At 40.0% G+C, this 26,612-nt stretch overlaps 1 protein-coding gene across 2 annotated transcripts in view; it reads right to left on the bottom strand.

The window, feature by feature from the left end:
• The window catches only part of adarb1b (adenosine deaminase RNA specific B1b), a 161,915-nt gene that overhangs the window by 54,384 nt on the left and 80,919 nt on the right, over positions 1–26,612 (bottom strand). Inside the window, exons 3-4 of one of the 2 annotated variants that reach the window (XM_079253785.1) lie at positions 6,888–6,962; positions 3,652–3,687 (exon numbers count right to left, since the gene is read on the bottom strand). The gene's annotated coding sequence lies outside the window, so the exon portion shown is untranslated. The remainder of the gene's footprint in view (positions 1–3,651; positions 3,688–6,887; positions 6,963–26,612) is intronic. The other variant, XM_079253786.1, reaches the window with a different exon arrangement.

The raw sequence follows: 26,612 nt of genomic DNA, 5'->3' as shown, positions 1-26,612 counted from the left end.
TGTAAGACACAATTTTTGGATGAAAGAAATCATCTCGCTTAAATCTGCTATTTATCAGCAGATTTAAAACACAATTGTTTTAAAACCAAAGAAGATGACTCACAGTGATAAATATGTTTCCCAACTAGACAATAAAAAGTGATTGTGTTTTAGCTTGTGTGCGTTTTTGTGGTTAAAGAGAGACAGCACCTCAAAGGGTTGACCCTAACCAGCCCAGGCTGAAGTTTGTCTTAATGGACTGTTCAATGATGCGGTCTTGGCTCTGCCGTCACTGTCAAGAAAACAGAAGAAAGATTTGAAACAGACTAAAAGTTTCTTTGCTCTAAGGACTGTCTTAAGTATTTGACCTCATCATCCCTGCTACCGTTAGCTGCTAACCCTTTAAGAGAAACTTAAGCACTAAGCAACTTATCAGGAAGCTTTGGATGCGGGGCATTAAAGCTGACTGAGGGAGCAAGCAGAGCGATGCAGGCCAAAGACCTGCTTAGTCATCGCTTCTCTCATTATGGGGAGAAAATAAGTGCCACCTTCTTTTCAATGGCGATAAGGGGGAAGAGAAAAGGCGGGAAACAGAGCTGTGTAATACTGATGGACACAGTCACTCTCCCTCTTGCTAAAAACGCAACATCAGCAGTGCTGGATTTACTTGGATGAACGGGCTCAATGGTGGGGGTGGGGAGGGGTTGGTGTGGAGGGTGGTGGATGTCAAAGCAAGTGGCTGAGACATGGCTAATACTGCCAGTGAGCTGTGGCCACCTAAGTAATTACTACCTTTGCTGTTCGGCTAATCCCCAGAGCAAAGCAGCAAACTCAGGGGAGAAACGCTTAGACCTCTTGAGGGGCTCTCGTCACTCGAATTCAGATATACAGAAATGCCACCCGTCTCACTCACTCAGAAGGAAAACATCTCTGTTCATCAAAAACAATTTAAGCATCAAAAATTTCTATGAACTATTACAGAAGTTTGGGAGGCAGAGATGCAGCTTGATCCAGCACCTGGGCTTTGGCCAGCTGTCGTTACTAACAATGGACGGCAGTGTTCAAATGAATAAGCTGATTGAGCTAATTCTTCCTAATGAGGAGATGAGATTACCAGCAACTTGCAGTTTAAGAGGAATAAGAAATTATGGTGAGAAACAAGACTAATAGACATTAAAAATAAAGATATTGAAACAATGTTCAAACTAGTGTCACTTAAGATAGTTAATTATTTCTACTGGTAAAAAAACTGGCATTTTATGAACACAATTATGAGAAATTGGACCAACGCAGATCATACCAATTGTTTGTTTGGATTGCAACAGATTAAGATGAATTAAGATAAATTAGAACTGGATTGGAGTGTGTCTTAAAATGCCTTGAATTGGTGCTGAACAAATAAAGCTTAGTTAATTTGCAAACAAACAGAATAAAACCAATCACATTGCATCAGGTTATTAAAGTTAGACCTACACTGATATCAGTCTCTAATAAGAGCCTTTTTAAAATTCTAATTTGGAAAAAAGCCTTTAAGTCTGAAAAGGACACACAAACCAAATAACTATTAGTTTTAATCCCTTAACACAGTGCGTATTGTAGCTGATACATAATGTTTCTTAGACCTATTCCATCCCTTTATGGTAAAACTTTACGCTAAACCCTGTTAGTTTGATATGGCTCTTTTGCCCCCTGGTGGATACCTTTGGAACTACAACAAATCTGACATGACTTCAAGACTTCAGATTTTTTTTTTTTTTTTTACTTTTAAGCCTATTATTTCTTAAATCAGGAAATCAGGCTGAAGAGAAATTTAAGGATTAATGGTATTTCTGCCGTATCTAAAACATACCCGGAAAGACAGAACTAAAATGGGTCTGTTTATGGAGATTGTCATTGTTAAAGCAGGGATGAAACATGGGCGGTAAAACCCAAAATTATGAGGCGTGTGACTATGAGCTGCAACCAAATTGACTAACAAAATCCTTGTGAAGGAATGGCAAAGAGAAACTGAGGATATATTATATGAAAGATCAACAAGGATCAAGAAAGGAGCAACAGCCACTGAGGAGTATTTACAGAGCAGTAGGTAGCGACTCTGCGGGGAGCTGGTGTGGTAATTAGGAAACAGAAACCAGGTGTGGCAATGATTAAACCTATTTGGTCATTTAATTTCAATCAACTTTACAGTTGCAGTTCTTCATTTATGGGATATACAAGGTGAACAACAGAATGACCGGTTTGTAAAGTAACACAGATGCTATCTTACACACGATTGGACAATATGTGTAGATAACGTAGAATGTAACTATACATAGTGGGAAACAGGTCGCTGATATAGTTTTTAGGTAAACATCACTAGTAAAACTTTACCCAGCAACATCGTAACAGGTTTTGGACAAATTATCTCAACTTTAAAACAAATCTGCAGGTGAAACTCTGCTGGCTTGTTGATCACCTGCAAAGCAAACAGCAGAGACTTGACAGTGGTCTGCTGATGCTGACAAACTGAAAGTTGGAGAAGTAAAACTGTCTGTGCTCGACTCCCTACCTGATCGGCAACAGCATCACTCACATCAAACCTGGAACTCTGTGGGTTACCTTTGCGTTCGGAGCGCTTCTTTCGCCTCCTCTTGAACTTGCGTCGGATCAGGCAGTAATAGGAGCCCAGACTCTGCGCATCGTTGGTAAAAAGGGCCATTTTCTTTTTTTCCGCTTCTACAACTTAAAAATCAACTGTACAGCTCTGGGAATCCAACTTAACTAAGAACTGGTAAAACTTCAGTGCTCACATGCACACAGTCAGCCTGTCTTTAACTTCTGAGAGCCGCCACGCGTGTGTCGTCATGGTACGGACATGCCGAACGCTCAACTCCATGCACCTGCAGCATTTCTTTGTTTCTATGTGTTTCAACACTCATATCCAAACTCCCTCTCTTTCCTCCTCCTCCTCCTCTCACTGCTTCTCTCCTCTGTTGACTCCATGCCTGCCCTATCAGGAGTCAGAGACGGGAGGCGATGGAGCAGGGTGGGGAAAAGGAGGAGGGGACTAGCTGAGGAGAGAGACTTGTGTTTTCAGACTGGCACATAACAGAGCAGAAAATATCAAATCTCTGCCTGCTTGTCTGGTCATTAGTGTTTGTGCAAAATGACTGTGTAAAAGATCTCTCATCAGATACACTCTTATTGATGATCACTAAATGTAATGCTGCAGCATCCTCATTCCCACCAACACACACACAGTTTATTGACACAGATAATATTCAGAATTGTGTAGCATGATAAAAAAAAAAAATAGTTGTAATCAATTTTAACTTTCTCCCCACCCCTTACTCTGTTTGCAAGATTTATATTAGTTGCGCTCATATTTCCTAAACAGCCTGGATGCTCAGCAGCTGCTACAGAGGTACTCCGCCTCCCTCTAGTGGTGACGAGCTGCAACTGCATCAGAGTCGGTAGCAAGAAGATTAAACGTCGCAGCATATGTGGCTGATTATTGCCTCACAGCTGATGAGTGAAACTGAGAAGTGGTCAGAGTTTAAGTTTGTGTATAAAAGGTGTGTATAAAACTTACTCTAAGCCACTGTAGTTGTTCTTAGTGTATAGATGAAAAGAATGGAAATGGAAAAAAGTTAAGAAATATACTATTGTACAAAAAAAGAAAAAACAACTCACCTTTGACTCTTTAGGAATGTCCGTGACTGGGAAGACCTGGTGGAAAAACAGAGAGAGATTTTTCCAGGTAACTAAACTGCAGAAACTTTGGCTGTTTGAGAAGATGCATATCTGGAAGATACAGTAAAACTGTTTTACAGACGTGTTGCAACAAAATGAATGATAGAAGGTGCACGGGTTGGAATCTTATTCCATTTCGCCACGTGTAGACATCAGCCGATGGTTGCTAGTAATCCAGTGAATAAATGGTGTGTCTGGATGGCCACAGGCATTGTTTAAGCCAGTGGAAAGTGACTGAATGATGCATTTAGCTCAAAGTTTCCATTCAAACTTTGTCCCGTAATGCTTCACTGCTAATGTCTTATTAATATTTTCTTAATAACATCCTAATAAAGATAAATCTTCTGCTCTTTGTTAGCTGTTCTAACATTTTTGTTTGGACTTAAGCATAGAGGTTAAAGGTCCGTTTAACATCATGGCTGTCTGGATTCAATCTCTTGGCCAGAATGAATCACATCACTGATTCATGACTGGGAATATTTTAAGAAATATGAAAGGACAGATTTGGTTTAATTTGATTTAATCTGTTTATTAAAGAGGAGATAACACAATTTTTAAAATGTATAAAAAATAAAATAAATAAATAAATAAATAAATATGTATATATACACACATACATATATATATATATATATATATATATATACACACATACATATATATACATATATATATATATATATATATATATATATATATATACACACATACATATATATACATATATATATATATATATATATATATACATATATATACATATATATATATATACATATATATATATATATATATATACACATATATATATATACATATATATACACATATATATATATATATATATATATATATATATATATATATATATGTATATATACACACATACATATATATATATATATTTATATCTATGTATATATACACACATACATATATATATATATATATATATATGTATGTATATATACACACATACATATATATATATATATATATATATATATATATATATATATATATATATATATATATATATATATATAGATATATATATATAGATATGTATATATATATATATATATATATAGATATGTATATATATATATATATATATATATATGTATGTATATATACACACATACATATATATATATATATGGACATTTAATGAGAAAATTTCATTTTCAATATGCTACGTGGCTCTTTCCTGTCCACAGAAATGAGTTTGTAAGGTTTTTTCAGCTCTGACCTCAGAGCAGGAACTCCTCCTGTCAGGAGGGAACCAGCTGGGATGTAACTGTTACAGTGATTAAATGCGTGACTACAACCACTTGACAAAACAAGAAAAATAACGTTGACAACTACTAACAGCTAGTTTAGCCACAGCAGTGTGAACGCAACTCGGGGTAAATCCGGCCCACAGACAACTCCTGAGTTGGTCCAGGAGCCTCTCAGGACAACGCCTCAGTAGGGGTAAATGTAAAGCTTCCAGCAGCTTGATGCCAGTTTCTGTCATTCTGCATTTACAGCTGATTGAGCTATTTTAGCTTTTTAAAGGTCTGGACTACCTCACCCTTTTTAAAACCTGAGGTCCACCTGGAGGACAGATGGTGCCAACCTGAGACAAAATGGTCATTTTGCAGACCTCACCTGAACCGGAGCTGACCTTTGCAGAGATGCAGAGATGATGTTTGTATGATGCACATTAACAGGGATCCCCAATCCCAGTCCTCGTGGGCATGTGTTCTGCAGGTTTTAGAAGTTCCCCTGCTGCAACACACCTGACTCCGACTTGTCTAAAGCCTGATGTTTACAGCTCTTCACAAGTCTGCTAATAACCCACTGATCAGACAACGGCCCTGATCTCTTAAAAACTATGTCAGTTTTTAAGAGATCAAGGTGTCGCCGGGTGGTGAAGATGTGCTGCTTGCAGTCTTTTTAGTTTGTTTAATGTGATGAGTAATCAGAAATATTGTACAACAAAGGTATTAAAATCAGTATTGGGTTTAAAAAATTCAGAGGAAAAAAAAAAGGGAAAAACAACCCTCTGAGTAAGTTTAATGTGGAATTTCTGGCATCATCCGGCTGTAATGAGCTTTAATTATGTAACCCAGAGTAGCCGTAGGCAACGTAATGATGGGAAAGTCTGCTTTTTCTTCCTTCTAAGCATGAGACTTTTCCACTTGGTAACAGCTGATATTTCTACATTGTTCCATGCAGTGTGAGATAACTGAGGAGAAAATTTAGATGGTTTTACTGGTTTATAGCTGCCTCACAGTGAGAAGATTACTAGTGCAGATCTTTCTGTGTGGAGCATGCTGTCTCCAAGAACTCTGCTTCCCTCACAAAGTCCACAAACATGTTTGTTAGGTTATTCTGTGGTTCTGAAGGACCCCAGTAGTGAGTTTGAGTGGTTGGGTGTGTAGAAACATCAAAACATTAGAAGGCAAGAAGCATAATGTGACATTTGCAACAGGCGAGGAAGGAAAAGGAGAAAAGATCAGTTTATAACTATTAAAAACATGATCATTTAAAAAAAAAAAAAAAAAAAGATTTAAACGTTAAAATAAAAACTATTGAAATGCAGCTGAGAACAGGATTTCTGCTGATTTGACTCTTTCTGGGAGTTTGTTCCAGACATGTGGAGCATAGAAGCTGAATGCAGCTTCTCTGTGTCTCGTTCTGAGTCTGGAACCCGGATCCAGATGACCTGAGGGATCTTCTAGGTTCATACTGGATCAAGAGGTCTCTGATGTATTTCAGTCCTAAACCATTCAGGGTCTTATAGACCAGCAACAGAACTTTAGAGGCTATCCTCTGACAGACATGCAGTCAGTGTAAAGACCTCAGAACTGGACTGATGGCGTCCACTTTCTTGGTCTTAGTGAGGACTGGAGCAGCGGAGTTGTGAATGAGCTGCAGGAGTCTAGTTTTTAGGAAGACCTGTAAAGACAGTTGCTACGTTTACATGGGAGTTTTAATTCCTGTTTCAGAATTCAGAATAAAAGTTAATTCTGCTTTAAACTGATGAAAACCAACCATGTAAACACTTCATTCCTAATGCTAATTTCTATTCGGAATTAAACTTAATTTCTATGTAAGTGGCTGATTTATTCGCATTTTATTTTCTGAACTATTAAGTTAATTCCGGTCGTTCTGCACATTCTCATTACCTTGTCTTGTCCCGATGACGTCCGTTGTTTTGCCTCCCGTGTTCGGTGGTCTATCTTTCTTCTTCTTCTCAGTTGCTGCAAAAAGTGAAGTAATATGCTTGTGTTGAGCTGGTACTTCAAAATTTATAATAAAATAGTGGTGAAACTGGTACTTATTATGTAATTTTTATAAGTTACGACAGAAAAGATGAAGAAGGGAGCCAACTTTGTTTATTTCTGGTATACGTCATACATGACCCTCTGTCCAATCAGAATCCTTCCCAACCCGCCGCTCTAAAGAGGAATTAAGTCAGGACGTGTTTCATGTAAACGTTCATGCCGAATGATTATTTTCATGTAAACTCGTAGGAGAATACGCTAATTCCGAATTATTTAATTCCAAATTATTAATTCCAAATAAAAAAAACATGATGAAACCGTAGCCACTACTGTTACAGTAATGAAGCCGACTAAAGATGAAAGCCTGGACTAGGTTTTCCAGGGGTGAGGGTTACTGAACTGTGTGTGTAAAGGTTAGTTCTTATTATGTAAGGCACTTTGCACTACCTTTGTATGAAAAGTGCTTTACAGATACATTTTGAAATGAAACAGTATACAGAACATGCTACGTGCAAATGCACGCTGAACACAGTTCTTTGCACCGTCTACATTCATGAAATCAGCTCCTTGAACCAGTTGTGTGAATCAGAAACAGCTGTCCCTGATTTTCACCTCATAGCAACACGGTGGTTTCATACAACTCTAAGAGGATGTTTGTTTCCAAGTTATTTCTCACAGAAGAGAAGAAGAAAACTGTTTAAATTTATCCAATAAAAATTTACTAAGGCTGTAGAGAAATCACCAGAGGTGTTTAAAACTGTTTAAATACGTCTGTGGTGTTGCAGCTGCAAAGAAACTGATGGAAATACTAGAAATGAAAGCAAGAGGAAGCCTGATATCAGAAATCCTTGAAACGGCTCAAGTTTAAGTTATTTTTTCTAAAATTAAAAAGAAAATGTGACTCATCCAAAGATCTTCAGGCTGACAGAAAGCAATCTGGAGACGTCAACACAGCTTTAACCAGGAAAAGCTCGGTGATGTGGCCGCAGAAGGAAAGCCCAACACTTGGAATATTTCTCATAAAAAGAGCTTAATTCTCTCAGGATTTATGTTTTATGGACACATTAAAGGAATTCGCAATGTGTCATAGAGTGTCACTCTAAAAGAAAAAGGAACGAAATTGCACATATGATGACTTGAGAATGTCTCTGCAAATGTAGAGGAAAACGTCAGGATAAGGGAACATTTAGGAGACTTGTTAGGATGTGTTAATATCAGTATATGTGTTACTGGGATTAGTTAGCATGGCAACAAACACAAAAGAAAAGGTTTGTGGCTTGCCTAAACTGAAAAAAGTGATGTCTAGCTGTAAACATGCGTGACAAGATAGTACAGGGATCCTAAATCCTGGTTCGGGACCGAGTGCTGGTTGAACCATGACATGTTGGTACCGAGTGCTGGTTGAACCATGACATGTTGGTACTGAGTGCTGGTTGAACCATGACATGTTGGTACTGAGTGCTGGTTGAACCATGACATGTTGGTACTGAGTGCTGGTTGAACCATGACATGTTGGTACTGAGTGCTGGTTGAACCATGACATGTTGGTACCGAGTGCTGGTTGAACCATGACATGTTGGTACCGAGTGGCCCAAAGTGTCTAAAGAAAATATCCCCCAGATCATCATACTACCAGCAGCCTGAACCAAACAAGGCAGGATGGATCCATGTTTTAATGATGTTTCAGCTAGCTCTGATCCTGTCATCTGACTGTGAAGCTGAAATGGAGAAATGTCCAGTTTCGGTGAGTCTGTGTGAACTGTAGTCTGTAGACAAGACTGGCACCCGCTGTGGTCTTCTGCTGCCTTCCCATCATCTCCAACCAGTCTGCCCATTAGCATCCAACCTCTGACATCAACAAGCTTTTATATTTTCTCTTTTAAAAATCCCAGTAGATCAGCAGTTTCTGTAATACTCCGAACAACATGTTCAAAGTCCCCTTTCCTCCTTATTCTAAAACACTCGGTAAGTCTTTAGACTTTAATAAATATTTGACTACAATTTTGACACATAAACCTTTCAGTATTGTAAAATAAAAATCAGAGGAAAAGCAAAGACCTAAATATAAGAGTAAATTCACCAAAGAACCTGAGTAAATACAAGGAGAAATGCTTTATATATCTAATGCCTTTCAGCTAGACATCACAGCTTGGGACAGAGATGGCAGCGCGAGAACAAACAAGAAGAGAGAGAAGAAGATGGGCACATGAAAGCTTGAGATGTGTTAAAGAATTAAGAGACGAGGATGTGGAGAAAAAGCCGGCAGTGAGAGTGCAACAAAGAGAAATGAGGCGAAGTCAGCCAGGGAGGTGGAAACTGAAGAGGATGGTTAAAATGAGGAGAAGAGAGAGTTGGGGGAAAAAAACAGAAGCTGTCACATGCGATGTAGACGAGATGTAAGACAACTAGTCCACGTGTGTGTGGACTGTTCGGGGCCTGTTATACACACTGACTGGCCACTTTATCACATACATCTGTTCAAATGCTTGTTAACAAACCAACCAACCACACGGCAGAAACTTAATGCATTTAGTCATGCAGACGAGGCCAAGACGACTTACCGAGTGTTTTAGAATAAGGAGGAAAGGGGACTTTGAACATGTTGTTCGGAGTATTACAGAAACTGCTGATCTACTGGGATTTTTAAAAGAGAAAATATAAAAGCTTGTTGATGTCAGAGGTTGGATGCTAATGGGCAGACTGGTTGGAGATGATAGGAAGGCAGCAGAAGACCACAGCGGGTGCCAGTCTTGTCTACAGACTACAGTTCACACAGACTCACCGAAACTGGACATTTCTCCATTTCAGCTTCACAGTCAGATGACAGGATCAGAGCTAGCTGAAACATCATTAAAACATGGATCCATCCTGCCTTGTTTGGTTCAGGCTGCTGGCAGTATGATGATCTGGGGGATATTTTCTTTAGACACTTTGGGCCACTCGGTACCAACATGTCATGGTTCAACCAGCACTCGGTACCAACATGTCATGGTTCAACCAGCACTCGGTACCAACATGTCATGGTTCAACCAGCACTCGGTACCAACATGTCATGGTTCAACCAGCACTCAGTACCAACATGTCATGGTTCAACCAGCACTCGGTACCAACATGTCATGGTTCAACCAGCACTCGGTACCAACATGTCATGGTTCAACCAGCACTCGGTACCAACATGTCATGGTTCAACCAGCACTCGGTACCAACATGTCATGGTTCAACCAGCACTCGGTACCAACATGTCATGGTTCAACCAGCACTCGGTACCAACATGTCATGGTTCAACCAGCACTCGGTACCAACATGTCATGGTTCAACCAGCACTTTCTACCAACATGTCATGGTTCAACGAGCACTCAGTACCAACATGTCATGGTTCAACCAGCACTCGGTACCAACATGTCATGGTTCAACCAGCACTCGGTACCAACATGTCATGGTTCAACCAGCACTCAGTACCAACATGTCATGGTTCAACCAGCACTCGGTACCAACATGTCATGGTTCAACCACCACAGCCTACCTGAGTATTGCTGCTGACCATGTCCATCTCTTTATGAGCACAGTGTAGCATCTTCTGATGGAAACTTCCAACAGGATGAAGCACCATGTCACAAAGCTCACATCATCTCCAACTGCTTTCTTCAACATAATGACGACTTCACTGCACTCCAACGGCCTCCGCAGTCACCAGATGTCAAGAACTCCTTTGAGATGTTGTGGGTTTGCATCATGGATGTGCATCCAACAAATCTGCAGCAACTGTGTGATACTTCATGTCAATATATGGCAACATCTTTGAGGAATGTGAGTAACATCTTGTTGAATCTGCGCGATGAAGGAATAAAAGCAGGTCCAACCTGGTACGAATAAGCTGGACCTGATAAAGCAGCTTTTCAGAGTAAAACGTTATAAAAATGCAAGTTTGAGGCATTCAAGTAAATGTTTGCTTGTACTTTTCAATTTTCTGCTTAACAACATAGAGGGGACAGAAAAGGAGAAAGGCAGAACCAGAAAGACAAGGCTGGCCAACAGTTTTGGGATAAGGCTCAAGAGGCAGATAAGTCAGCAGGAGAAAAGAGATATTGAGCGTAAAAACACTCCAGACGCGAATCCATTCATGCTTCTGTGTACCAGCCAATCATAACTACAGCTGGCCAAGTTTCATCACGACCGACTTGGCCGGGTTACTCGTCTTTCTTCGACTTTGTTTTCAGAGATTAAGACCGGTCAGCCTTCTTCCTTTACGGTTCTAATTCATGTTCTGAATAAAAGCTGCAGACAGGCAAGAATAATCCCAGCACGTGATGTTCCACTGCGCTCTCCATCCTGGCAATTTTTGACTTATTCTGAATGGATGCGAGGAAAGCGGCTGGTGCGTTGCTGCCAACACGCTGTGGTTATCCCTGCTGTATTTAAAAGCCCTTCAGACTTAAATAACAGCTAAACTCCTGGTGGCCTTTGCCGTGGTTTGACGGTGAAACACTATCCTTGGCAAAAACAACCTCTTAAAACAGTTTTGCAGGGAGGAAATCCAGGCTACTGTGGTGAGGCCATCTGTTAGTTCATAGACATACTCATAGTCAACCAAAAACACACAAAGCTCTAAAAATGGAGCCTTCTCTTCCCCATCAAGGGTTTGTAAAACCCTTCTTTGAATTTAAAAGCCACTTTCAGGGATGTAGAGCTTAGTTAAGTGGAGCTGATGAACTGAAAGATTAAATCATGCTATGCCTTGGAGATTTTAGCTCCTAATTTATTTTTAACTACCACAAAGTTGTCAATTAACCAGTAGTGTAGCTCCCAATTTGTCATATGGGAAAATAAATGGCAGAGACATCAAAAACAGTCACATGGTATGCTGCTTAGCCCTTTAGTACTCCATATTAATTAGCCGTCATCAGCAGACATCATTAAAACGACAGGTCACAAAGCAAAGTTCAAAGCAAATAAAAACAACAACAATAACAAAAATGAGCTGGAGACAGACAAGACAAACCTCCGTTCATAGATGCTGTAGATTTTTGGATGAATGAACCTTTTTTTTTCCTCTCTTTGTTTTTAAAGCCAGTGGATGAAAATGTGGGAGGAATAAGCTCAGGAGCAGATAAAATACCGAACATGCAGATATGAGCGCGTTCTGCAGTGCCTGAAAAACGGAATATTAATGGAAGATGAAGAACGTCCAAGCCAAAGCGAAGTTTCATTGCCTTGTGAGGAAGTAGTGCTGGGCTCGTCCTGGGCTCAGAGTTTGGCAAGATTGTGTGAGAGAGATTAGCAGAGACAGACAGGGAGAGCCTTTCGGCTGCGGACCTCCTCTTGGCCTTTTGAATGGGGGGCAGGTGAACAGGGATAACAAGGCTCGTTTAAAACAAAAACTCGACGAGGACGAGCAGACAATCCACAGCGAAAAAAAAAGCTTTTTGAGACCAGACTGGATGATAACGAGGTCTGAGAGGTTGAGCCTGTTCAAGGAAGGTCTATAACAAGAGAAAGTCAGTCAACTGAGCGTGATAAAAAAAAAAGGAGTGCGTGACTGTAAACCGAGGCTTCCGGACATCAGCCAAAAATTAGGCCAAATGGCTCACTAACCACCGCCCACACGCACACACAAAAACCACGCAGGCCGACCGGGGTCCTGATAAGCTATTAAGTGCTGCCCCCTCCCTCTGACCTACCTTTTCCTGCACAGAGGAAGATTATTTAACACAGTGAGATAAATCTTTGCATGACTGCAAATATAACTGATGCAAGAGCTACAGGAGGGCGACATCTTACTCAAATACATCGGGTTTTAATAAACAAACACAAAGCTGATGCATGAGCAGAAATTATTCTTTCTTCTTTAAACTGATTCACCATGAATGTGTTTTTTCTTTTTTAACTGGTATGAAAACCTGCCTGGCAATGTTTTTGTTTTACTCGTCATTGTCCAGCAGAGGGCAGCATCGTAGCAACCCAACTACAAAGCAGTACAGTAGATGTCTTTTCTTCCTCCTTGTTTCTATTTGTGTGTTTACATCTGGTTCTCAGCACCCTGATGTAAATTACCTGCACTATCCTTGAACCTAAAAGTCAAATCGCTAAATTGTTTGGGATGCGCAGTACTTTATTTATCTTTATTGGATCAATTGGCTGCTGAATGACTAAATGACAATGTGCAGGTTCAACATATCTGGGTCATCTCATGGTGATCTGCCTTAACTAACCTTATCAACAGAGACCTCAGGAGGTCAGCTCAGGTTACTCCCATTCTGAAAATGTAAAACAGCAAGAGTTGGCAGCAGCTGGTCAATCACAAGCAGGGATTTCTAGCAGGGAGCCAAAGCAGGAAGGAGAGACGGTAGGAAAAGAAAAGTGATGATTGATTTGCCGATTAGCGTCTGACTCATACACTGTCTGACAGCAGCAAAGAAATCTTTTGTAGTGATGATTTTAAATAATCAAAAACAGCTCTAAATGCTAAAATTCAGTAGAAAAGGAGATTTTCTCCCTCCGCTGACATCTCGCTCCTGAAGATGCTTCTCAGTGTAAATCAATCAGCAGTCAGTCCTTGAGGATTGCCACTCAGACCGGCTCTTGTTATCCACGTCTTTTTTAGTTTTTCAATCAAAGCACCGCTCCAGAAGCAGAGTCCTCAAATGTGTTGGTGTGTTATCTGGACATCAGTTGCCATAGTGACACATCCTGATATGAAAAAATAATTCAGGATAGTCCAAAACCCAGAGTTGAACCCTAAATTACCTCATTAATCCACTAATCCTGCTTTGTAGTACAGGCCCCAGGAGGACTGGTCAGATTGAGTCACATAAAAACTGTACATACACATAACACACACGCACACACACAAAGTTACACCATTACCACTGCTCCAAAAAATGACCCTATTCTAGCAGTTTCCACTTTAGAAAAATGCTTTCCTTAGAGAACTTAATGGGGATATTTTTTAACATTCTTTAAATCTACATTTAATAACACTAAAAATGTGTTTGTCTGCAAGTATTTTGGTTAAAAGTGATGTCCACAACAGCAGCCAGTTTTTATCTTAAGGTTTTTAATTTCCCAGTGGGTTTATTTATTTATTTATTTTTTTCTGATTCTCAGTTGCAAACTCTCTTAAGGGACCGGCACCGATATGCTGAGTTGAAGAAAGCCTGTCCAGACTGCAAGATGCACGGGGTCTCTCCACATTTCCACTGCATGATTCACAGTATGGACTTAGACTACACAAGTTTTCAACCTTAAAACTCTGACTGACTTGTTTTAATGGCATATTGACATTTTTTACATTTGCATTCCTGGAGTCATTGTTTCAGAGAAACCACACTGCGCTACTTTTTCCCCCCAGTTCAAGCACATTGCTTTATCAGTGTTTTACTTTATAGCAGCTGGATATCGACACCCTGTCTCTTTTGAACGCTCGCTGTGGCAGATCCTGTAGAGAAAAGCCGAGAGGACATTATCAGATGAAGAAAGAGACAGAAAAGGAGAGAGCAAGAGACAAGAATTAACTGACTGACTTTTACTGGATGGAGAGAGCTCAGAGAAGAGACAGGATGCAAGTCGGATGCTGGAATAACCTTCTTGAGTACGGAAGGAAAGATTTGTCATGCAGCATAATGGAGACACTGGAACCAGTAAATAAAAAAATCTGGTTGCTTGTCAGGGTTTGAAATAAACCAAGAAAGCAAACAAACTAAATAAACAGGAAAAATAAATATATTTATCATATCATTAAATAATAATAAACTAAAGCAAAAATAGACCCATGACCCATTAGAAGCCTCAAATATGGAAAAATAAAACAAATTCCACCATGCTGATGCAGCTGGTGTTCTAGAGGTGAGCGGAAACAAAAAAAAACAAAACCCTGCAGCAGGCCTAAATAATCACCTTCTATTAATACCCGTTCCGCCGCTTAGATCTCTGTGATGATGAATCTGCAGTGTGAACTTTCAGGAGTCCTGTGACCTCCTGATGAGGCTCCACTGCAGCAGGTGACAAAGCAGCTGGTGGCTCAACGTGTATCACAGAAGCCACATGGCCTCTATGCCCTCACCGACACTGGGAGTTAGCGATGAAAAGCAAAAGTGTTCTGCAGAAAAAGTGCAAACGCGGGTGGAAAAACAGGAGGGGGATCCATTTTCCTGGTGATCTAACTGTGGAGTCACTAATAGACAGTAAGCTGTGCTGCTTTTACTGTGAGTGGGAGATCTGAGGGTGAAAAGCCAAATAAGAAGGTGGTCGATTTCTCTAAAATTACATTCTGATGTTAAAGAGCGCAAAGATCTAAAATTATCTACAAGCAAGAAGTTTTCAAAATTTCACTCTACCTCGATGAACAAGAAGTCGGCCTGCTTTGGTTTTAAATAGGAATGACTTAATTGTTCCGATGGGACCTGCCGCTGGTTGCCAAGCCGACCATCAGCTTCCACTACTGGGTGTGGTTCCCTCTTTAACCAGCCATTCGGGCTCTCCGCCTGGGATATATCCGCTCTGCTGCTTGTGGGTTTGGATTTTTGGCTGCAGTTTGACAAGTAGTAATGCGTGTGAGTGTGTGTGTGTGTGTGTGTGTATGTTTTTGTGCTCGACGTGAGCACCAAGAGAACAATGGGTTGCTCTGTTTGTCCTTCCTGGTAATACAGATGCTGAAAGGGCGAAGCCAACACGCTGTAAGACAGGAAGGGTGCGAGAAGGGCAGCAGACTGCAGGCAACAAAAGCTATTTTTAATTTATACTCTACAAGAATCAACTGAGCACGATATCATTCCACACAACTTCTTTGACAAAGTGCATCTCATCTCCTCCCGACTCCAGCGCTCACAGGGTGTAATTTAGAGCAAACAAGGTGCTCCACTGACTACTAATAAAGCTGAGCTATTTTGATTCTGTCCCACAGCTGTCATGTTGTTCCTCGTGTCAACTCCCGTCTCAGTCGAGCAGCTTTTTGACAGCGATCTCAGGGAAATCCAAAGTCGTCATGGCAACGCTGACAAAAAGAAAAAAAAAACAAAAAATCCAAGTTGTGCGCTAAAGTTAAAGCTGCAGCGACTCTGCACAGAGCGAGATTTTTCCAGAAATCTGCAGAAGAGCAGACGTTGTGGCTTTATTTAGAGGAAGACGACGAGTTGTTGGGACGTGACACACACGTGAGCCAGAGGATGTCGACACAAATTACCCCACGCAGTAGTTCTGAACAACTGACAATAAGCAGTGGATCCTTCGGAGGAAGCTCAAGGACGTTTTAGCAGGGAATGGATGAGATGATAAATGGAGCGGCCAAAACGATCCATGCGTGCCTTCCTACCCACACGAAAGACAAAAACACACATAAGTTGCTCATTATCTTTGGCCGAGTGTCTCAGTGTGCATGAAAAAGCACATTTCCTCGCACTTGAAGATGCCTTGCATGTTACAACTAACATGTCAGCTTTTTTTCCTGTGACAAACGAGCCTCTCCTCAGCTAATTTATCCTTTAAGCCCATGTTGACGGCACCACCTCATATTTCCTGTCTTGCAAAGAAGGCCTGTGTAAAAAAAGGAAAAAAAAAAAGAAAAAAAAAGAAAGAAAAAGTAACAGAGCATGAAAATAAAGATGAGGGGGGTTATGAAGCAGGGAAAGATGTACTGAGGTGGAATAAGATGAAGATTAAAAAAATGAGACATTAAGATGTGTCAAAATGACAGAAAATCTCAGCTGTCAGTTTTATTTAAATTTTAGCAGGAACATCAGAGTTTGCACTACAGGCATATGGAAGTCAGCTGCAGAACTGAAATAGCAGGCTATATTACACACACACACACACACACACACACACACACACACACACACAAAGCTTTTTACTGCACTGCAATGCAGTGTGACATTGAGAGTGATGACTGCACTCACACACGTGTTACTGCAGAGAAACATCAACAAACACACAAAGACCTGAAAAAAGTCAAGGTTGTGCAGGTTTGGCCACTCACTGTTAAAAAAAAACAGGAAACGATTTTCTCATCTCTCACAGCTCTTGTGGTTAAAGTCATATTGATTCGGTTTTTTGGAACACTTTAGATTAACAAGCTGCAGGAGGGAACCTGTAGAGCCAGGATGTTTCTTTTCATTACGAGACTTGTTGTCACTTGAAGTTTTAATATTGCAGCTTAATGCTGGAAACTGCTATAGTAAAGTTTAGGTTGCCAACATGCTGCGAACAACCAAAGGAGAGAGAGAAAAAAGCAACTCTTAGAGGGTTCATGATAGAATAACATCACTTAAACTAAACAGTCATTACTTACACAACCACAAGAGACCACTAGTCTGGGAAACACATTATTTTTAGAGTTTGAACAAACTGGCACTTTGTTTTTGGTGAAGGATTTAAGAAGTCCTGCAGTCAGCGGGGATCTGGGTTATTAATGACCATCTGACATTTTATATCATTCATGTTTAATGCTTTTCTGTTTTACTACTTCCAGGAGGTCAGAGGTGATAGAGGTCCCTGTTTTTTTAGGGAATCTGATTATTTTGGCCGTCTCGCCTCTGCATCTGATACAGCTATGCAGCGCTATGGCAACCGTTTCTGTCGGGCTATTGCGGTCATGTTACTTCAGTCAATCATTAAAGCAAAACTCTCAGGTTTGTGTTAAAAAAATTATTCATATCATTCATTCATTATCTGAACCGGTTAGTCCGATGAAGGGTTGTGGGGATGCTGGAGCCTATCCCAGCAGTCTTTGGGTGAAAGGCGGGGTACACTCTGGACAGCTCGCCAGTCCACCGCAGGGATATTATTCACATTATCTTTAGATACTTTGTTTGAAAAGTTATACATTTTAAGTGTTTTATTAGACAAATTCAAAAGGTAAATATTATTCGTAGTGACACTCTGTAGTACAGTTTTAGAAATTTGGGTGTTCATTTTTCTGCAATCACAATAAATTTTGTGCACAGCCTTGTAGGACACAGAATCCACAGTGTTCCTGGTCTAACAGAGCTAACAGCTAGCATCCCTGCCTGTGAAGCAGATGAAAAAACAGGACTTACATGATTCTTTGACACCAAACATGTCTCCCCGTGGTGCTCACCGTAGACAGGCTTAGATAGTCAGAGATATGACGAGTACCAGATGGGATGTTGAAGCAAGCGTTGCATGAAATTGCTAGCAGGTAGAGATCCGCTACATGTAGCTTCTCCTCTATGTCTCATCTCCATCAAGCTGCCAGTACACTTATGTACAAGACTGTGGGACAAATACACTTTTTTTAATTTCCTAATTTGTCTTTTATGTTTTGCTTGACCACCCATCCATCTCCTGCTTTCACACTGCACCTAAATGAACTGAATCTTTTCAAGCACGCATTCTCCAGGCCAGAAGTGGCCCAGCATCAAAAAGGACTAAATTAGGAGATGAGACAAACCGCAGAAAATAAAATATGCTCATATGTTTGTTAATGCAGGATAGGTTACAGTCCACTTCCTGCGTTTGGAAGTGGACAAAGACCTAAATATTTAGGTAAACCAGAGTCTGAGTCTTTAGTGTGCAGTTTCAGCTTCCCTAACAAAGCCAACTTTCCAAACAAATGAACTTGGATTTGATTCCGAGGGGCCCAATTCTTAGGCATTACAACTATGTCTTGCTGTTTAATGTTCCAGTTCTAAACAATCACCATTATGTTGGTTATAAAGTGATGTTCTGTTAAAATTTTTATAAACTTTACCCAAACTCTCTTACAGCTATACCAATTACCTTGCACAACAAATGAATTTATCTTTAATGGAGGACATTTCTTCTTTTTTCTTTGAAATTTCTCCATTTTGAAAATTCATTCATTTGTGATTCAACGTGTGCATTTAACATTTTTAAATATCCTCCTTGTCAAAAGTCCAATGTCAATCTATACTTATCTTTTTGTCAGATGCTTTGCTTGACTGCTTAATGGATGGATGGATGGATGGATGGTTGGATGACTCCTATGGTTTCTGTTCCACACTACTGGTTTTTAGTCTAGCTTAAGTCTTTTTTCTTCTTTTTTGTTGCATTATTTAAGGTTTGCCTCTCGTGCACACACTATTTTCTTTGGTGATTTCAAAGGGTTTGGACATTTTCAAGGTTGCCGTGTGTGATGTGGGTCTGACTGGCCGTTACTGTGTTTTCTTTGTGTGTTACAATGTGTTACCACACATTACGATAGAGGTAATCACAAAATGGTGCATAACTGAAAACACAACTGAGATGTCAACTTAACATTATTTTCTGGGTCTTCTTCTTAACACCAATGTTGTTAGAGAGTTCAGTCAAGCTTGTCACAAGTTTCAATGCTAAAATGTCAAATATTACAGATGATATTGCACTCACTAAAGTAAAGGTTGTCTCTGGGAGGATAAACAGTCTCCATAGAGAAATTCCACACTGGTAAAAAATGAAAAAGAAGAGTCAGAAAGCTGAGTACAAAAGGAGAAAAAACTATTCTACATTATCTAGTACATGGATAAGAGAATCTGCACATTCATAAATTACAAATGAGTAATGCAAGAAATTCCTGCTTCTCTGACATTATTACGAAATGTTTGAAAATTTAATTAATTATTAAACTAAAAGTGCTGCAAAGGCCGGAAGTTAAGAACAGAAGCCCCCCCCTCAAAAAAAAATGAACAACTTTGAACAAAATAAACCAATCGTTGGTTTAGAATAACCAAAAGCACTAAAGCAAAACCCCAAGACCATGACAGGATGGATGGATGAAGTTTTGAATTAGAAGTCTCCACAACTTGGATATGTACTTTGTTGAAATAATAATAATAACAAAAAGAAGATGGTGGCAGTTAACCTCCTTGAAGTTATTTGGCCCCATGTTAACATTTGGCTTACAACAACAATGTGCCCCCAGAGAAGCTGCAGAGTTTGGCTTTGTAACCAAATCCATGACGCTAACATAACTGATGCGCTTGGAAATGACAGCCGAGGGATATGAGTAGTTAAACACCATGACATAAACAGTCGTTTCCACAAAACCGTAGCAGAAGAAGTAGGCATAAACTATGGAAAACAATGTAGAAACAGACAAAATCCTGGCATTTCTGTAACTTTAATCCAGCCAGTTGCTTACAAGTGAAATGAAACATTTCCAACGCTTTTGCAAAACGGCCACGATCAGCTCAAATCCCTGCAAGTAACAACACTGACAGACTCTTGCATGCACATTCAAAGGGTTGTTCATTTCAAACCTGCAGAACAAACACATAACTTTTTAAGAACTAAGAATCACTCTGTGAGAAAACTTTGCAGAGTCAGGAAAATTTAAGGTCATCTTGTAACAGGAGCCATCAAAACACCCCCTTCCCTGCTTCACCTGCTCTGGTAAGACCATCCAAAGTATGTCTTTGTGAATTGTGCTCACACAGGTGTACATATTTCTGAGAAGATATCCGAGAGAGAGTGCCTGTATGTGTTCCTCTCCTCTCTTGGCATGTCTATCTGGGTCAACAATCTGGGAAGATGCCAAGGCCTTGGTGAAGCAGGCAGCTGGTCATCACAGCTGGCTTGCAAATGCAAACACACAGAGACACATGCAGAGGAAAGCGTGAAGCCACCAGGTAACATCTGCATCGCCACCGCCCAGAGCAAGTGCAGAAGCACAGCCACCTGAGTCCTCATCCTATTATTTAGGGGTAGAGAAGTGTATATATGTATATATGTATGTATTATATGTATGTTTATATATGTTTGCATACACTCATCTGGTACTCCGTCAGTGTTCAATATCATAGGCCAGGAATATGAAGTTTCAGCTCATGAAGCATTTCCAAGATAAAGCCTTTTTCTAAGATCCAGTCATTTTCTCAGAGGCCCTCTGATGTACAATGGCAACACAAGCTTTCCCACACCACTTCTATTCACTGGCCGCAGATAGGATTACCACAGAGGTACTCAAAAAGTAGGCCACAGTATGTTGTGTTCACATTTGTGTGTGTGTGCAGATTAAATGATACTATAAGATGTGGGGAGCCAGTAAAGTAGGTTACATCTTACACCTGGTAAAAGAAAAAAAAGAAGGAAAAGGAACCATTTCTGTGAAAATCTGCTGCATATAAAAACATGAACAAATGTAACCTTCATTCTGTTCACTAGCACAGCAATTCTGAAGCAATCTTTTTCTATTGACTAGTTTGAGGCAAATAAAACGGTTAAAAACGACTGAAAATTATTTGACCATTCTTTGAATACATGTCATGGTTGTGTATCTGTGGTGAGAACAGCTTTTTCTATTTTTAATTGACAGCACAGCTCACCAGTTGAAAGGTTTTATAAAATTTGCTTCAGTCTAATGATTCTTCTTGGCAGAATTGCAAACTCAGATTCAAAAATCACCTTCAAAAAACAGACAGGAAGCTGTCTTTCGCTATCATCTTTCAGATAAGGTTTGACATCTGTTAACCATTGTTTTTTTTCACAAAAGCTAGCCAATCGCTGAACTTAAACTACTCATAGCTGTGTTACATGAATGCTATGCTAGCTTTACCTGGCAGAGGTTATACTGCTACACTTTGGTAGTTTTTGTCCTTTGCTTGACACTATATTGCCGAAAGGTTTTGGGACGATATGCACAAATTACCTTTAAAACAATACTTTGTGAGTTTCCATCTTTAGAAATCTATGCTTCTTTTCCATTTTGATGACACAGTGAGATATATGTGTCATTTGTGGAGCCATTGTTGACCCGCGGTGTCCTAAAGGCCAAGAAAATGCATTTCACAGCTTTTTTTTTCTCCAGCTCAGGACATTATGTGACAGCTCTTTTGCTTTATAACACTGTGTCACAGCAACTGGCAGCATGGCTGATTCAGCAGAAGAAAACAATGGGACATTATAGAAGGAAGTGAAGAAAAGAAAGAAAGTGACAAGAGCGAGATAAGAGTCAACATCAGACTGACTCTTGCTGACTGGAGAAAGCTGAGAGAAGAGACAAGATGCAAGATGGATGACGACTTTGCTTATGGTGGGATGCGCCAATGTGAGAAAAGCAGCGTCACTTTAATGGTGTCCCACTCTTTTTCTGTCCTATCTGTCCTGTCTTCTGTAACTCTTCTAGAAAATCTTTCCACAAGGTTTGGGAGTGTGCCTGTGGGAAGTTTGGAAGATCCGGCACAGATCAAGAAGGTTGGGTTTGCAGTCTCCGCTCTGATTCACCCTCGAGGGATTATGTCGACTTGAGGTCAGGAGTCTGTGCAGGCCAGTTGAGTTTCTCCACATTATCTATGTCTTGTAATCATTGATTAGCATTCAGTGATTAGGAGGGATTTTTCCTGGTAGTTAGCAAACTACTTTGTACACTGAGGACAAATTGGGGTGATACTAACATGTTACTATAAGGTGCTTGTAAAAGCAAAGTTGCCATCCATAATAAGATGATATTAATATAAACCATTTGATTTCTTAAAATTAAATGACTGTTTAAAAATTGCTGTGTCATGTTGTCAGAGTTTGGCAGTTTAGGTGATTTTGCTAGCTGTAATTGGGTAGAAGTAGTAGAAGTAGTTGTCTGAGCAGGAAACAAACCTTGGTCTGTTTTTCAGCACTAACTTTAATCTCTGGAATTATCTTGGCTTTTTAAACATCTCTAGTTAATCGTAAGTTTATTTTTGTCACTTCAGACTGAAAACAGCTGGTGAGCAGCTTCAATTTAATTTTTCCAGGGGATTGTTTGTTTTTTTTTTTTTAAACAAAAACAAACATATTATGCTCATTAGTGGATTTTCCCAGGTTTTTCAAATTTCCATTCTTTTTTCTTCTTTATATCTTTAAATACTAATCAAAATCATGGTTAATTCTGTGAAACGCCATGGTGGATAAGAGTGGATCAGTAATGAGTCGCTCTATGGATCAGGGTGAGCTGGTCCCTGGTGTGAAAAGATCCCAAGGATATCGTTTCCTCACAGTTTGCCCAGCTAGTTATTTATTCCATTATTATTATTATTATTATTATTATTATTATTATTATTATTATTGGTTAAAGAGACAGAAGATTAGAGTTTTGTCATTCAACATGGGATTGGGGGGGGGGGGGGGGGGTGTTCAGTATGTGTGTGAATGATTGTGTCAAATTGTTTTACTTGTTTTAATATATGTATGTAATATACTATATGTATGAAAGGTGCTGTACAAATAAATTTTGATTAGATTTGAAAAGAATATGAGAACTTAGTGCAATCATGCCCTTCAGCATGTAGCCTTTGACAATTTAACCACGCAGGTTTGGGATTAGAACTCTGAAGTTCTGTACAAGTAGGTATTTTTCTTCACACGTAAGATATCTGTCCAGGGACTGTGCTGCAGAAAAGCTGCAACCTCCTCTCCATACTTTTCCTGAGAATGAAGCCTTTGATTTTTGTTTAGACTTTAGGGAATAAATGCAGGAGCAATGTAGCAAAACTGCTAGATGTTAGCGTAGGCGGGTCAATTTAACAACTCCTTGTCAGCAGCCTTCCTCCCTGGATTAGTCCCACTGAGATGTTGCTGAGTGATATCTATTTGACCCCCTGCTGCTCCAGGCCTTCCACTCAACACTGCTCACACTCGCACTTCAGAGCTTTGATGTATTCATTTGCAGCACAAAACAAGTCAAACACTAAAGATGTTAAGCTAACCTTTGCTTCGTTCTAGAACAATGAAAACAAATAGCAGTTCTACTATAAATACAAATAGCCCATTTCCAGTAGTATCAGCTTGTTTCAGCTTAACTTGCCTCGGCTCGGTTTGTAGGGTTTTCCACCAGGCTTTTCTACCTGTTTACCAGTATTTTTCTTTAATAACTCCTTAGCCCAGGTTCTAAATGAGCTGAGTCGGCAGACTGCATGCCACTATTGGTCAGGGACGTGGCCAATCAGAGGTAAGGGTCAGGGAATAACATCACTGGAAGAAGGACTCCAACTCGCAAAATAAGTTGTTTACATTACAAGGCAAGCAATGGCGCAACAAAAGTTTGTTCCGAGGTCAAACACTGAGGTGGAGACATTTCTTTGCTGTGGAAAGGAGGGAACCAGATGAAGCGACACAAAATGAAATTAATCTATCAAGTGCTTTCCTACTCGATGGCTACGGGTAGCTGAAAAAGCTCAAAAGTGACTTTCGGCAGGTCAAGGACCACAATGGTCGGAGGGGAAAAAACGGACGAGACTGGAAGTGATTCCAACAAATGGATACAATTTATGGTCACCGACATTGACGTCTCAGCGATTTAACACAAACCGCCCATTTTAGACCTGGTACTAAAGTGTAATGTAAAAGAAACAGGACCAAGCTGAGACGAGTTGAGGCGAGACCATCTGATACTAATGGAAAAGAGGCAAAAGATGCAACTTCTCTTTTCAAAGCTGTCTCCTGCTTGCCTGACAAGCACCAACCAAAACATGGTTTAAGTGCACATCTTTTGTTCTGTTTAAGTCGGAGATGACTGAATGTTGTGGCTGCACATCCCAGATGCCATTAGAGTACGCCAGCTTTTTTCTGAATGTCTTCCTCTGTGGTTGGTTGGAGGGGAAGACAAGACTATCTTTAAAGTACACTGCTCTGTTCAATCATCCATCAAGTGCAAGCAGTGAGTCAGTATCAGTGAGGTATGATGGCCGCAGATCTTCCTGGGATTGCCATCTGTCCGCGCCTGCCTGAGGCTGGCTCTGCTGGTGACGGGTGAACTAAGCTGGTCTGACTTGCTCTCTGGCTGCTTTCTATCTGCTTTTTGTGGAAATGTTTTTAGTTGGCTGTGAGGAAGTGAGGTAGCCGTGGCAATTGAAAAGATAAAAATAAAATTATAATAAATAAATGCTGTAAGCTGGGCAGTAATATTAAGGAAAATGTAAGCTAATTCTGGTCTGTGGCATCCTTTTCACCAACACTGTAGAGTATCTACATCTCTTTCTGACAAAAAAAAAAAAGAAAATAGACAAAAGGAAAACATCCTCTTATGCTCCCATCATCTGTTCCGCCTTTGTTAAGCAGTTGCACTGAGAAAGATTTAAAGCCATAATGCTGCAGAACTGCATCTGACATCTCCTTTCACCGTGTAAGGGCCCTGGTTACATAAGGGTTACTATTTTAGAATAGCAACCAACATGCCTCAGATGAAAGGACCAAGTAGATTTCAGTCGATGCTGCTTCAGTAATGGACACTTTTTATAGACCACCACACACACACACACACACGCACCAAAAAACTGCTGAGAAACAAAATCCAATTATTTCTGCTTTGAAGACTTTAAACATTTCTATTAAAACCATTAAAAACAGGTGCAGAGGACTAAAAAACAAACCGTTTCTATCATTGTCAATAGTACTTTCGATCAGAAACATCACTTTATTAGGGATGTTCCACCAACAGCACTTGAAAAATGTCCACAGAATCCTTCTCATTTGTTATTAAGAGCTGTGAAGCATTGCACTTAGTGGTCTAAAGGACAAATGATTCAACAGCAATCTGCTGACTCGGGACAGTTTCAATATCATTCACCCATTTGGTTGTTCAAGGATAACCACAGGCAAAGATAGAGATGAGAAGATAATACAGTGAGAGTTTGTAGTCTTTCTACATTTTGTTAAAGCTTCACGATGCTCTGCATACATTAGTATGTGATCGGTGGTTAGAGACCTTTCCTTTCTTTTTCTTTTCTCTCATTCCCGATTCCTTACTTTCCTTTTTTTATGCCTCCTCAGCCACGATGAGCCAGCATTAGTAGCCATTTATGATCCAGCATGCATGCATAAAGACGTACGCCTGTGTTAAACACTGTTACCATCACTGTCCATGTGCTCCCATTTGTACTTTACGTTGGGATGGTTGGTATGCAACACATCCATATGACGGCAGTGCAGAGTTCACCATCCGCTCAGTAGCAAACCTGTTGACATGGTAATGTACATCCTCAGAAAAAGACACATAAAAAAGCATTGCAGGAGATGGTTGTGGTGTGAGCGCACATTGTAGCTCCTTCTTTGTCCCTTTCGCTGGCTGCAGGTGAGCTACAGTGCAACAATGTCCCTATGATTTCCAGTGGCCCCATCCAACTAGTACATCTGGGTCCAGATCCACTAACTCGCTACAAACAGACTGAAACACGTACGTAAAGGATGCTGGAGATGGACACACGGCTCCGGTTGTTGGGCATAAAGGAACCCCGTAGAACTGATCAACATATTAGATCTGCATGTGAAAGCCTAATTATATATTATCATCTAATCATTTAGAGCCATAGATTATGAGACGTTTTCTGCGGATGCTGAGATACCTTGGTTGTTTTATCATGTGACTTTAATTAAAGCAGGGACTCGCTGGCAAACAATGTGTCCAAAACATGCATCTTTTCTTCAGTACTACAAGAACGTAAATCAAGAGGTGGTTTTACACTCACATAAATGACACACACGTTACTATTTAACCAGTATTATCATCTGTTAGGTTGAAACAGATACATTTTGACTCACACTGTTGTGTTTAAGCTTCACAGCATTGATAACAGTTAATTATCCCAATGTTCATCTTTTTTTCAGTGTTTCATTAAAAGTGTAGGTTTATTCAAACAAGTACAGATACTGATGTATATAATCTCTTTATAATATCAAATGTTGCTACAATTTCAAAAAGAACTA

Source organism: Telmatherina bonti, assembly GCF_933228915.1.
Source record: "Telmatherina bonti genome assembly, chromosome: 15".
NCBI classification, from domain to species: Eukaryota; Metazoa; Chordata; class Actinopteri; order Atheriniformes; family Telmatherinidae; genus Telmatherina; species Telmatherina bonti.
This window is presented reverse-complemented; position numbering and strand designations above follow the sequence as displayed.